Here is a 15,424-nt window from a genome sequence, read left to right as displayed (position 1 = left end):
ATTATATAATATACGTACTTTGAACAATTGTTGAAGAAGAGAAACGTCAGGAGGTAAACCCAGACAGTTGGCATATTAATTGCATGTTTTGCTCTGTGTGAAGATGAAAGAGTCAGAATACATAGTCAGTGGATACATGACTGAATACATATGAGTCATATGGATCATCAATTCCAAAAGAAATTCAGTTTTGAATGACACATAAGTTTGAATGACTTTGTGTGGATAGTTATGTTTCTGTTAAGCTAATGATTGTATGCATATATTATATGCAATTAACCAGTTCGGCGTTTTAATCTGCTTCAGAATCTTAGTCTTATTTCAAATGTGATGACACGACTATCCATGTTAGGTGATAAAATTCAGTAGTTTCCTCTATTTACTCAAAGGTAACCATAATACCATGTCAACAACGGAAAACTAACCACATACCCGTTTTGATGAAGAAGAAAATTACTTCTCTCGAGGCTAGCAGAGAGGCTGAGAGTCAGGGGTGCGACAGTGCCGGCCTTGCGGTGCTGACAATTTATACCAACTCGGTAACGATAAAGGTAATTTGCTATGTCACATGTTGCAATCAGGAACACTTGTACAGTTGGAGAGATAACGTTTCCACAGTCCACTCCCAGTCGATTTTTCCCAGAAGCGATCATAAATAAGATCGCAAGAGCACACGACATTTTGTACCAATTCTCCTGGGACGCATATTACCCAAGGCAATAAGTTTTAGGGTAGGGTATTGAGTAAGGTTTAACGATGCTTTAAAGTTTATTTCCGGTATATTCTCGCGCATCAACTTAATGCTGGGAGGAAGCACGAAGTGTTGCAGGTCAGGGGAATTTAAAACGTAATTTGACCCGTTAAGATAGGTGGTTGTTTGTTTGTTTGTTGTTTAACGCCGCACTCAGCAATATTCCAGCTATATGACGGCGGTCTGTAAATAATCGAGTCTGGACCAGACAATCCAGTGATTGGTATCATGAGCATCGCTCCACGCAATTGGGATCGATGACATGCATCAACCAAGTCAGCGGGCCTGACCACCCGATCCCGTTAGTCGCCTTTCACAAGCATAGTCGCCTTTTACGGCAAGCATGGGTTGCTGAAGACTTATTGTACCCCGGATCTTCACGTGTCTGAAGATAGGCGAATCCGTGATCCCGTTAAGTGAGTGATTATTGTTTTAAACTTCTTAATATTCCAGTAATATCACGGCGTGGGCCACCAGAAATGGGCTTCACAATCGAATCCGGTCCTTCGGCGTGACGAGCGAAAGCTTTAACCACTAGGCTACCCCACCGCCAAAGGTCCGGGTAGAGAATAGGTTTTCAGCAACCCATACTTGCCGTGAGAGGCGTCTATGCTTGTCGAAAGAGGTGACTAATGGGGTCGGGTGGTTTAGGCTCGCTGACTTGGTTGATGCATGATCCGTATACTGAATGCACGGATCGATGCTCATGATGTTTATCACTGGTTTGTCTGATCCAGACTCGATTATTTACAAACCGCCGTCATATAGCTGCAGTATTGCTGAATGCGGCGTTAAACAAGAAACAAACAAAACGGGTCTGTTGTTTATATGGGAGTAACAAGTAACCAAGCTATTTTCATTGTCATATAAGTATTACTTTGTATGACATGTAAGTATATTGTTGCAAACATTTTTTTATGGAACAATTAAACAAAAGCTGTTCCTAGACTCTTTCATACGTAAGTTCAGTACTTAAAAAAATGCTCTGCCTTTTATGAGAACAACAAACACCACGAATGTCAACAAACAAGCAGATTACATTTGTAACATGGTGAGTGGATAAGTGTTCGCTCGTCACGCCGAAAACCCGTGTTCGATTTCCCGCATAAGTACAATGTGTGCATCCCATTTCTGCTGCCCCTCTCCTTGTCGTGGTGTTGTTGGAATATTGCTTAAAGCGGCGTAAAACCACCCTCACTAACTCATATCTTCACTGATACACTTGTAGCTGGAAACGCCATGTCCGTTGGCGTGTACTAAGAAAATTGCATCATCGTTAACAATGTTTTTTTCATATAATAGGGTAGTCGAAAAAAGATACTACAGTATAGTGTGCTCCAGACACGTGAAGATCCGGGATAGAATAGGTCTTCAGCAACCCATGCTTGCCGAAAAAGGCGACTATTCTTGTCGTAAGAGGCGACTAACGGGATCAGGTGGTCAGGCTCGCTGACTTGGTTGATGCATGTCATCGATCCCAATTGCGTGGATCGATGCTTATGTTGTCAATCACTGGATTGTCTTGACTCGATTACCTACAGACCGCCGTCATATGGCTGGAATATTGCTGAGTGTGGCGTTAAACAACAAATAATTACAATTTTTACATTTTCTCAGTGTATGTCCCTGATATTGGACGCCTGTCCATGAAAGATAATTCACCATATCAATAAAATATAAAATAACATTGCTATACTAATTATTTGCCATACAGATTCAGCATGTCATAGATAATAAAAGGCTTTCGCTATTAAACTGACACCAGTACAGTTTGCACTGAATTGCCTATGCCTTACCGTTTTTGTCACTGTATGTATTTTGACTTTCTCAGTAACTTATATTTTATTTCGAATTGTTAATTACGATGTGTAGTGCAATGGCAGCCTTGACCTCTCAAAGTTGTACAAGGAAGTCCAAAGATAAGATTCATAGCAACTTTGCGGTTTCAAAAAACTCTTATACGCAAGCGTACTTTAAATCACCACGTTGAACGTGTGTAATCTATCATTCTATGGTCAACATAAGTCATTTATTGCGGGAATGTCTAGCAACGGTCGTTTATGGCATCGTGTTTATGGTGACGCCTAAGGAGAGCTGTTTCGAGTGGAATTAGTGCATTATGTCATGGGTCTCTCCAAAGGCAAAGGAAAATTGATAAATACTGTTGGCTGTTGGATGATTCTACTCCGGATCTTCACGCCCCCACCCAAAAAAACAACAACAAAACAAACAAACAAACAAACAAAAACAACAAACAAAACAAAAACAACAACAAAAAACACAAAAAAGAAAAACAAAACAAAAATCAAAACAAAACAAAAAGAAGATTGTAATTACAACCCACAGACGTTTTACGTAAAATAGCAGGCAGTTTTACCTTGTTCGAGGTATGTATTCGTAAATAACCACAGAAAGGAATACTATCCAGACATCTGAATATGTGCAAAGAAACTTCTTCAATGTTACGTGTCTTTGTAACAATCTAATTTTATAAAATTAAGTTTGTTGATTTTGCGAAGGACTTCACACCCGGATGTGGGCGTAATCCGTCTGCTTGAGTTAACCTACTTATTTTTGACAAAGTAACCGCGCAAGATAACATAGAATAATCAATCAACGTATTATCGGTTAATCCTTTCTCAGATTTTTTTTGCCACATCAGACCTGGATTTATAACACAATCTTAGAGTGAAAAATTACCCCAGACACAAGACAGCCAAATGGGAACCGCTGATTGCTGTATATCATGGACAGCACCAGAGGCAGGGATGAAGGTTATTGTTCTTTATTTTAGATTTAGGTTCTATCACTAATAATATTGATGACTTTATCTTCTTGTTCATTCTACGTGATAGTCGATAGTATAGAAAAAAAAACTGCAATTGGAAAATATTTTATCTATAAATCAAATGTTCCTTTTAATATGATAGGTCTATCAAAATGGCATTATTACATGACATGATTAAATATCAAGCTATTAAACTCAGAAATGGGATCCAAATTATCAGGGGTCTTTCAAAATAACCGCATCGTTTATTTCTTGTATGAGAGTTAAACCTGCAAAGCGACTGATGATACGTTCTGTAAGTGGTAGTGTTGAAACAAGATCCGTGGGGTCTGTTGTAGGAAAGTAACCAGACATGGAGTGAGTGAGTATGTTTTTATGCAGCATTTAGCAATAATCCGATATCACGGCGGGATACCACAACTGAACGCATTACTTTGTGCTGTGACATTAGCGTTCATTACAAGCACAAGCCGTCTTTTCCTGATCATAATGATCTTCGTTGAGTGAGGCTAACGTGGTCTGCGCTGTTGGATTTTGGTTGGTTGGTTTGTTGTTTAACGCCGCACTCAGCAATATTCCAGCTATACCACGGCGGTCTGTAAATAATCGAGTCTGGACCAGACAATCCAGTAAATAATATCATGAGCATCGATCCACGCAAATGGGATCGATGACATGCATCAACCAAGTCAGCGAGCCTCACCACCCGATCCCGTTAGCCGCCTTTTACGACAAGCATAGTCACCTATTACGGCAAGCATGGGTTGCTGAAGACCTATTCTACCACAGCGCTGTCGGACGGTATCGTGACAGCAACCTGGTGATTGTTACGAGACAATAGTGTCTAGCGACGGTGTCAGGTCTGGATGCCCTGTGCAACATACTTATGGCTTTCAAAGTGTATTTATTGCTACCGCGTTTTTAATCGTAGAATATGTGGTGTTTTAATGTTCGGTTAATTGTGTCAGCCATCGGGGATGGTGTAAATCCTGAAGGGATGGTGTAAATCCTGCTGGGGTCCATGCAGGTAGCAAAAGTACTGTAAGTCCCCATGGTCCCTAGTGAGGTGATCTATCTTCAGTTGCTGACGATCTATATCCTTTTTTTATATTGTATCGTTGGGTATAGTGAAATCATTTTATGACTGTATACTAGTTTAAAATAATATCCTGTGATCTAGTTATTTCACTGTCCTTTGTTGACAGGCTCTTATTGTTTAAATGTATATATTATGTATAACTTTTGGTAGTCACGATATGGCTGAAATACTGCCGATGTGACTATAATTTTTTACTCACTCACTCTGCCGATAAACGTGGTGTCTTACTGTTACTTAAAGCCCTGACGAATATTGTGAACTGTCAGTAAAGCCACAGATCCGTGAAGATCCAGGTTAGACATGGCCTTCAGTAACCCATGCTTGCCTTAAAAGGCGACTATGCTTGCCGTAAAAGGCGACTAACGGGATCGGGTGGTCAGACTCGCTGACTTGGTTGATGCATATCATCATATCCCTATTGCGTGGATCGATGCTCATGATACCATTCACTGGATTGTCTGGTCCAGACTCGATTATTTACAGACCGCCGTCATATAGCTGGAATATTGCTGAGTGCGGCGTTAAACAAAAAACAACCAAAGCCTCATTGGCGGTCCGCTTTACATCCGACATTCTCCTCATTTTCACACTCCTTATACAATTGCCACCTTCTGCCTCCTTACATGCCCAAATCAAACAAGACATGATTCCATGTGGTAAAGGATATGTCAAACTAAAAATAAATACTTTTTACGAGGAACCCTTAATATTTGATGGGGCGGTCGGGAAGCGTTCGCTCGTCACGCCGAAGACCTGGGTTTGATTCCCGACATGGGCACAATGTGTGAAGCCCATTTGTGGTGTCCCCCGCCGTGATATTGCTGGAATATTGTTTAAAGCGGCGTAAAACCATACTCACTCACTCACTTAATATTTGATCCTGTATTTGCGAACAAGATTATGTTTACAATGGTAATAAAACAAATAACAGACAAAATAGTTGCACATTTTATAACCGAACAATCCTCAAGTGCGTATGCGTGCGTGAAGTGGAAAGCTATATGTGTCAGCAAATGTGTTCTCCGAGAGAATCGTCTTGGCTTTGTTCCGACATGATAATTATGGAAATATGTTCAGCAGCCAATATTTCTCAAGTGTTTCTTCACGGCTCTCTCAAATCATTTTGGGGATTTGTTCATGTACACGCTATCAATGCGCTATCGTGTCAATTGGTTTTCTGATGCGTCACTTGATTTTCTATTTTGTTTGCAGGCCGTGGTCGCATGGCAAAAATCACCAACTTTTTTATGCACAATGTGTGCGTGGCGGGTTCTGCAGGTCGGGAAGAACATGCCTATCCTTTTCGCGAACACCTGCTGTCATCAATGATTTACAGGTCGATGTTCACGACGTTATTAACTGGATTGTCTGGTCCAGACTTGATTATTTACAGACCGTCGTCATAGCTGGAATACTCCTGAGTGTGGGGTCAAACAACAAACAAACAAACAAACAAACAAACCTATTCTGCATCTTCAGCGGTCGGTTCAGCTTTTCTCCTGATATCCCTACGAGTAGGCGATTACAGTCTTCCTTCAAAGTATTGCCTCAAGAAAATACAAAACACAAATACTATTTCTCAAGGTCATCAAGCTAACACAAGCAACGTGGTTCAATCAAATTTGCCAAAGCGGAACTTTCAAGTACCCATTTTTACGATTATTTACGATAGATTTTCAAGTACCTATTTTTTAAATGCAAAAATTAATTTGTTTCAAATTGATTGCCTTCTTTTCCAAATTGGCCCCAACTACAGTTACAGTGCGCATGTACCCATGCTTGTATTCTTCGTTGAAATGCATCTACATACCAAGCTATGTGACGTTACTCAAGGCAATTTTCCCTACCTGGTGTAAGGTAGTGTTTGCGTAACGTGACGCATTCTATATCCATGCCTAATTAGTCTCTACTTTGTTCTATTTGAATAAGATCTATCACAAGGACCAAGTTGAAATAGTGTGTGTGTGTTTTCTTGGGAGGACTTGGTTTAAATGCCATGGCAGTTTATTAGAAAGATTAGCATTTTGTGACGCAGGTCGCAACCATATATCAATTCGGTGAAATCCTCTTGCGCGAGTTTAGGGCTTTCGTGTTTTTGCAAATTTATTATGGATAACTTCTGGTGTGAAACTGCAAGACAGAAAACTCTACATGTTCTATTGAAAATATCATCATGATGAATATACTCCTCCCGTAGCCGCCTGTCCTTGTAGAACCTTCACTTGTGTATTCTACTCTTAATTCTTAATAATTATTTCAGATCAAAGTATTTAATTCAGTGTGTAACATGTGTGGGTTTTCTCGAATGTTGAAAGCAGGCAGTTTAACGTTTGCAATCCTCACAAATTAATTACTAGTAATTGTAACATAAATCTGACAATATTTGGGGTTACCAGCTAATAGCACATGACATTTTTATGGCGGCCAGTAATTTTCAATAGTGCAATACTGCTTTGTGTTAGTTTGGTATATGATGGTTACTTTCTTCTCATAACCCTGGGGCTAATTTCACAACTCATAAATTTAAACGTAGAGTTTTGACAGTCATAGCGCAACGATTGCTTTGTGAATCCAAACACACTGTAAGACCATTTACGACGTGGTGCTACGTAATCTCTAAAACCTATTTGGATATTTGCGAATCAGGTAGTTTTGCCATTTGTAACTAACACTTACAAAGTTCGTTGCCTGGAACCACGTATCATCTATTAATGTCGACTCTCTAACCAGCAATACTTTACATTAAAATGTTTTGCTTCACGTTCGCGATAAAAGCTTGACTACGAAAGCCTATTGGGGTCAAAATTGAAATATGGAAAAGACACGAAAAGAAATTCGTTATAACGGAAAAAAGATTCTTTATTACGGAAATAATTTCGTTATAACGGAAAAAAGATTCGTTTTTCGGAAATTAAATTATTTATAACGGAAAAAAAATCGTTAATTCGGAAATAATTTCGTTATAACGAATTTTTTTTCCGTATTCCGTAATAACGAATCTTTTTCCGTTATAACGAATTTCTTTTTCGTGTCTTTTCCATATTTCAGTTTTGACCCCAATAGGCTTTCGTACTTGACAGCTTTATGTACAACCGTACTATAAAAGGAATTAAACATTTGTATATATTTAGAACGTATTTGGCGCTTCTCAAAGGTAACGTCCCGCACCTGGTCTAAGGTTGTGTTTGCGTAACGTCACAAATTGAATAAGTATACATCATGAGTATTGACTACCTTCAGGTCGGATTACATCTGTCAAATTTTGTACTTTGAACAAGTTAAAATGAAAAACAAAAAAGTGTGGGTGATTCGGGTTCAAAGCACAGGCAGCTCAATGCGGAAGTCAAGCGTGTTGTAGCGCATGTGTTATCAGGATCAATTCGGGGAAATCAACGTCGTTTGGTTTGTTTGTGGCAACAGCCTGATAGTGTCGTGCACGACCGTATTAGGGAATTAAACATTGCTATACACTGGTGTCCTTTGTGTGACATGCGCTTAGGACTTAAGCAAGTTCGACACAAACACATGATCAATAGATTACCAGGTTCTCTTACACTTAGTAACTACCTTTTGTGATAGGGTTTCGAAATACTCACATTTTGTGAGTATATATAGGGGTTACACATGACGCACGTAGGTTCGTTAATGGGTGTAGCACTCGATACTGGTTGAATATGTTTCTCCGCACCCTCTTGAATTGCAATTACATGCATTGGTCAAGAATTACGGAAATAAAGACTGAACTACCATCAACAAAGAAAAACGGATAATCTCTCTCGAGGAAATAAATTTTGAATGTTGGCAATGGCCTTTGCTCATTATTTCATGAGGAATAGATAACTGCTTGTTGCTTTTTCTAATCTTGAAAACATGTTGAAAAATTAACGTTTATCTGATCAAAAGATCAGTTTAGTCAAAACTACTTCTGCTACTACTACTAAAATAGGAGGCGACTAACGGGATCGGGTGGTCAGACTCGCTGACTTGGTTGATGCATGTCATCGTATCCTAATTGCGTTGATCGATGCTCAAGATATCAATCACTGGATTGTCTGGTCCAGATTCCATTATTTACAGACCGCCGTCATATAGCTGGAATATTGCTGAGTGCGGCGTTAAACAAGCAACCATCCAACCAACCAATATAAAAACAAGCAAAAATGTTTTGACTATTTGTCATATTGCCTCTCTTTGAAAAATAATGACAATGAAACAACGCGACATTTTACAATGTCAAAATATGTCCCGTTGTTGTCCTATCTTAAAGGCGCGACAACACGACATATTGATATTGTCGGCCTTTGTAATAAATGGTGTACTAAGACAATTTATCTTCGTATGATAAGATATGATTAGACTACCATTTAAACTCAAGTGGTCGTTTTTGCTCAAATGATTCTGAAACAAAAGTACCAATGATCTGTACATATATGGGTTAGCGACATGCAGGCACGTGTGTGTGTGTGTGTGTGTGTGTGTGTGTGTGTGTGTGTGTGTGTGTGTGTGTGTGTGTGTGTGTGCTTGTACTAGTCCGGACTGATGTCGATTCATAGTGCTAGGCCACTGAGATAACAGATTAACATGAACACCCTACTCAGACACAGTATACTGACTCCGTGCAGGCCAATCCTTGTTTTAGTCCGTTAATGCCGAGCGCCAGACAGGGTAACAACAAGTACCATCCTTTAACGTCTTTTGGTATGACGCTGCCGGGGATCGAACCTCGGACTTCCCGCTCTACCACTAGACCACTGAGGTGATCGCTTGATTTGTTTGTTTGTTGTTTAACGCCGCACTTAGCAATATTCCAGCTATATGACGGCGGTCTGTAAAATAATCGAGTCTGGACCAGACAATCCAGTAATTGACATCATGAGCAACCAACCAGTAAGTCGCCTCACGCAACCAGCATACATGTAGGTTGCTGGGAACCCATGCTGAACCGGAATTCCACCCCTAAGAGCCTTAGAGGAGTGTCTACTATTTTGTTGACATTACCATCTATACTTGTAACCAGGTTGGCTAACCTGCACAACCCTTGACCTAACATTTTGCAAGAACCAAATAATTGCAAGACTGAATATCCTATCCAGGAGGGTGGTATTTAGTGGACCATATGTGTATTAAACGATATTGAATAAAACTCCAAACACTGATAACAACGCCACAATCTTCTGTGAGCTCAAGTCCTTAAATACCATAATCAGCCAGGTGACACCGTCATGTACAGTGTATGTAAAGTGTCAGTGTTATCGGTGGAAATAAATGAGTGAGTTGGTTTTATGCAGCGTTATAGCTCTATTCTTGTAACATCACGGCGCGGGACATCATGACTTGGCTTCACATAGTGTACGGCCCGTTAAGATCCGGGGTAGCATAGGTCTTCAGCTACCCATGCTTGCCGTAAAAGGCGACTATGCTTGTCGTACGAGGCGACTCACGGGGTCGGGTTGTCAGGCTCGCTGACTTGGTTGATGCATGTCATCGATCCCAATTGCGTGGATCAAAGTTCGTTGGCAGGCACCGTTTGACTTAGGGCGACTCCCTGACACGCAATGCTTTGTAACAACCACTTGTGTGAAAGACAGTCATGGCGGAGTATTCAATCAATCACTTGTTAGTACATTTATAGGGATTACATCTGTAACATTGCTTGAACCTTATGTGCGTTAACACTATATGTAAAGTCAAATTTAATAATTAGAGTATAACAACGGATTATCTCTCCCTAATGAATTAATTGTGAAGTCTTATTTGTGTATCTCGGACCGCTCTATGTTTTAAATAGGTTTGGAGTCAAAATGAAATTAATCTAGCACTTATGTTCACAATTCAAAGCCAAACGGCACCATTATTTCTATCTGGTCTCCCTTTATGTAATATTGTTCAATTAAACGGTTATAACCTGCGTAATAATACACACATACAGAATCGAAAGGCCGTACGGAATATACCTGTATACCTGCAACTATAAAATATAAGAAATAGACACTTAAACTATTTGATAGTGATTTATAAAAACATGCTCATGATATAGTCTTTGCTTCATGCTGAGATTTCTATTGGATATGGAAAGGGTTATGTCGCTTTATTTAAAAAAAACAATGTAACAGCATTATGTTGCATTTGCTGAAAGATTCGTGTTATCCTGTTTGAATATCGGCGTCATTGCCATCTAAGAATATATAGTGCATGTATTTCGCATTGTGAAGATGTTGGGTAGATCCACGTAAAAGGCGACTTTGCTTGTCGTGAGAGGCGACTGACGGGAACGGAGGGTCAGGCTCGCTGACTTGGTTGGGGCATGTCATCGTATCATGATTACATGGAACGATGCTCATGATGTCAACCACTGGATTGTCTGGTCCAGATCCGATTATTTACAGACCGCTGTTATATAGCTGGAATATTTCTGAGTGCGGCGATAAACAACCAATACTTGTTTGAGCAATAAGTGAAACACTGTCTCACTTCTTATTGCTGTTTACGTTTGCCTTACACACGTGCATGGATTGCTTTAACACAATGGACTGTCGCACGATTTGTACAATGTATATACTATGCTGGAAAACTAAAGACATACAACTGTACTCAAAACCCTTAGAGGACATTAAATTTAGAGAGAAGAAAATTACCGAGGAATTATCATTTCTTCTCGAAATATGATTTCGTTGCTATGAATAGGAATTTCGGTCACGTGAAAGGACAAGGACATCATAAACCCTTGAAATAAAAATTGACATACGATGTATTATCGCAAATGATGTAATCATGTGTCATAAAACGAATTTCGTTTTGATGTTTCAGTGTAATGATTTGCTTTTCTTGTTGGTGATTGGGGAAATTATAACTGATGCTGAAGGGAATGTCAGATTAAGCATCCCTTTGTAAAAAAGGATGCTCATGTCTTAAGGTTTTGTCCGACTGCCCAACAGATCCAAAAGTTCTTGTGTAATTCAAGTGATTTTTTTAAGCCCAATAATTTCATTACACTGAAAAATATCCATGAAGAATTACTCAATAAATATTGCATTTATTTGTGCTGTATTTTCAAAATGTGAAATTGAACGAAATGTCTTCTTTTTTAACAAGGGGTACATTGGTCACGTAAGAAATACTGCTTGTGCAGATGTGGCGACGTTCGTTTATTTCATATAGGTCACATTCCCAAAGTGACATCCAGTTTTATTGATACTGTGCTATAACGTCACGGCTATGAAGTTCTGGCCTTGCACTGAATCACATCCACACTAACCAAAAAGTTCCGTTTGACTGTTTGTGAATAAAATACATGAAGTAAAATGTGGTCTTAATTGAAACAACTTTCGAAGTTTTGAACATTAAGGCTTATGTCCTTCGGTCGATATGTGATCGGGAAAGCCCCCGGGAGATATCGTTTGAGCTCATCTGTTATTTTACCCGTGAACATCTGGGTTGTACTTCATCTCCAGCAATCAAGTTTGTCGCAAGAGTTGACTAACGGGATCTGGTGGTCACATAATCCCTGGAAAATGTTCTAAGCGTACAAATGATAACAGCTGCTCACAGTGAAGTCTTTGCGGACATATTTGCTTTATGAAAGGAACAATAACACCATGACAAGATCTAAATATATACATGAAGCATTCGTTATACCCGGTGGGACAAGATACGCTCAACTTTTCGCGAACACCTGGTATCATCACTGTGTTATGGTGATTAATAAACACATGCTTCTGGCACAGTCGCAATCGGTACAATGTCTTTCTTTGTCGCTTTTATTTACATTCATGACGAGAATCGATTTTACGAGATACACATGATTAGTGAACTTATTCAACACATGGGTCAGCGTGAGATTTCTAAATGTTAAGGAATATATGTTTTGAAAGGTAGATTAGTACATTAACATGATGCATTTTGGTTTTATTTAAAAACGTATGTTTTGCCATGTCACTACAGACGGGCTAGACGTTACAATTACAATTATTACAATTAATCAGACAGATCGTATACGCCGTCATGTATTCATGTTCTGAGTTGTTGACACGAATACAGTAATGACGCTAAATTTTTGTACACTTTTACTTTCAACTGCGGCGTAAACTTTTATAATAAGGTTCTTTTCCATCAGTCTGTCCAAAAGTCCTCATCCACCAGCCATTCCCAGACCAGTTGTCGTTTTTATGTGTCCCTTACAATACCTATAGCTTCATACCATTTATCGATTTGGCTTAAGGAACTTGACCTGTCTGTTAAAAATTTACAATGAACATATCTTCTGTAATGAAATGTAATCTATATGTATTGGTGTTATTATCTGGAAACCATTACTTCTATCTGAAATTGAAACATGAGGATTAGCAGCCAGGCGTACTACAAACTAAACGACGCCACATTGTATACTGCCCTTCTGGTACTCAAAGTTTTGTAAATACAATCATTGACGTGCGGTGAATTCTATTGTTAAAGTTTTTGATTATTTGTACACACGGTTCATGCAATTAAATCTGTCTGTAAATCACCCGTGGAGATCGGGTTAGAATTGGTCATCAACAACCCATGCTTTTCGTAAGAGGCATCTTATGGGATCGGGTGGTCACGCTCTCTGACTTGGTTCGTGCATGTCATCAGATCCCAGTTTCTCATGATGTCAGTCACTGGCCTCACTGGTCCAGAGGCGATTGCGGCGTTTAATTACTATGAAACAAACGTTCCGCATGTTGTTATAGAGCATTTAACTTCCTACTTATTCCGACACAATTTTTTATATGGTCAATTACGTGATTATCTGGTTTGTTTTGGCACAGTATCCCAACATATCAATATGTTTTCAACATAAACATGTTCATTAAAAGTGTGGAATATAGATATTGGTGTCATTCATTAGTTGCGAGGTACGTTCACATATATCTACTGTCGAAACAATCATGTCGTTATATCAAACTCACAAAGAGTCAACACGAGGTACGTTGACATATATCTACTGCCGAAACAATCATGTCGTTATATCAAACTCACAAAGAGTCAAGACGAGTCAGAAGAGAAATGTCAACCGATATCTGATGTCCAATCGAAACATATTTAGACACTGAATACTTGAATATCTGAATATTTCATCACTTGGCCTTGATAAATACAGCAGCTAGCAAGAGTCGAGTAAGGATTGCAGAAATATGCATATTTGAACGGACATGTTTAAGCTCTTGCTTGCTTGCTTGCTTGGTTAGTTGGTTGGTTTGTTGTTTTACGCCGCACTCAGCAATATTCCAGCTATATGACGACGTTCTTGAAATAATCGAGTCTGGGTATTCTCTGTTATATATTTGTAAGTGAACCGGGAGTATGCAGCTGCATACACGTAATTGTGATCTAGAAGAGCATTGTAAAACAAAAATGAATGTTCTTATGGTGAAGTCAGATTATAAATTCATAGAAGACAGCTTTCTCATCATTACTGACACATGTTGAAATGTTGAAGAACTTTTAATTTGGATTGAACCTCCTAGAGGTGTCCCTAAACTCTGCCAGTGCATTCGTCCCCCTGCTGGGTGACCTGGGCTATGTCCAGGCTTCCAACACTGACAAGGCAGATATTTTGCGCCCACCTACAGAATATGCTTTCAAACAACACATGAGAGCTATGACGACAATATGTCAGACGAAACTATGGCTGCATATACATCACTCATTTAATCTGACAAATCATTATGTCGTCTCTAGAAAGTGCCCTTGTCTCATGCCAGGACTGTCACGTACTGAACACCGCATTTTCTCTGGTTTCCAAAACTCTGCACATGATGATGAAGCTGAAGGCTAAATAACGGATACGTTAACGAGTTACTGACAACATTAAGCAATAGCGAATAAGTGCTTCACATGACACTTCAGTAAGTGAGTGAGTTGGGTTTAACGCCGCTTTTAACAGCACTCCAGTTATATCACGATTTGTGTCAGCTTAATGTGGGAGGAAAGCCCGAAGTGATGCAGGTCTCAGACGTCTACCACTTCTGTGAAACCAACGAGCACGGCAATGGTGCCGACAAACCTAGAAACATAATTGGGGTTGACACTTCAAAGTAAGTCAATATATAGTATGAGCAGTTATAGTACATAACATCGGCGATAATTATGTTATACATGACAGTAACATGATAGATTGAGTTCTTGGTCGAAACCTAAATTTTGATATTTACATTTCTATTACATTCCGAAGTGAACACGAAATATTGTCATTGTCCTGTATGGGCGACCATCTCGGAGGCACCTTTGTCCGCCATGTTGGATAAATCAAATTACTCAAGCTCAAATATGTGAGATATTTAAAAGATTCTTGTGTTCAAATGAAACGATATGGTGTACAAGAATGTTATTCTTGTCACAGTAAATGGTTTTAATATCTAATAATATTTGTCTTTTTAACAGTATGGGAATGGGATCATACATTTTCATATTTTATATTGTACCTACATTAATTGTAGATTATTTTGTATAAGATCCTAAAGCATTCAGGTAAATTTTTAGATACCAAACGACATGATTGTCAATATAGACGTTACATTATCTTCGGTTTTGTAACAATTTGAAAATGAAAATAGATTATTTCCTGTTTTTCGACAAATTTTGGGTCATAAAACGATATGAACAATTTTGCTTGTTTGTTTGTTTGTTTACTCTATTGTAGGTTTACTAAGTCAGCACAGTGATTTTGTGATAAAATGAACATAGAGGTTATTACGCGAGTGTGTTTGGGGATGGTAAATATCCTGCATTAGGAATAAACATTGTATTTAGCGAGCCTTTGCGA

Source organism: Haliotis cracherodii, unplaced genomic scaffold, assembly GCF_022045235.1.
Source record: "Haliotis cracherodii isolate W230 unplaced genomic scaffold, xgHalCrac1.p SCAF_19, whole genome shotgun sequence".
Lineage (NCBI taxonomy): Eukaryota > Metazoa > Mollusca > Gastropoda > Lepetellida > Haliotidae > Haliotis > Haliotis cracherodii.
The sequence above is the reverse complement of the archived record's forward strand: the minus strand, read 5'-3'. Positions refer to the sequence as shown.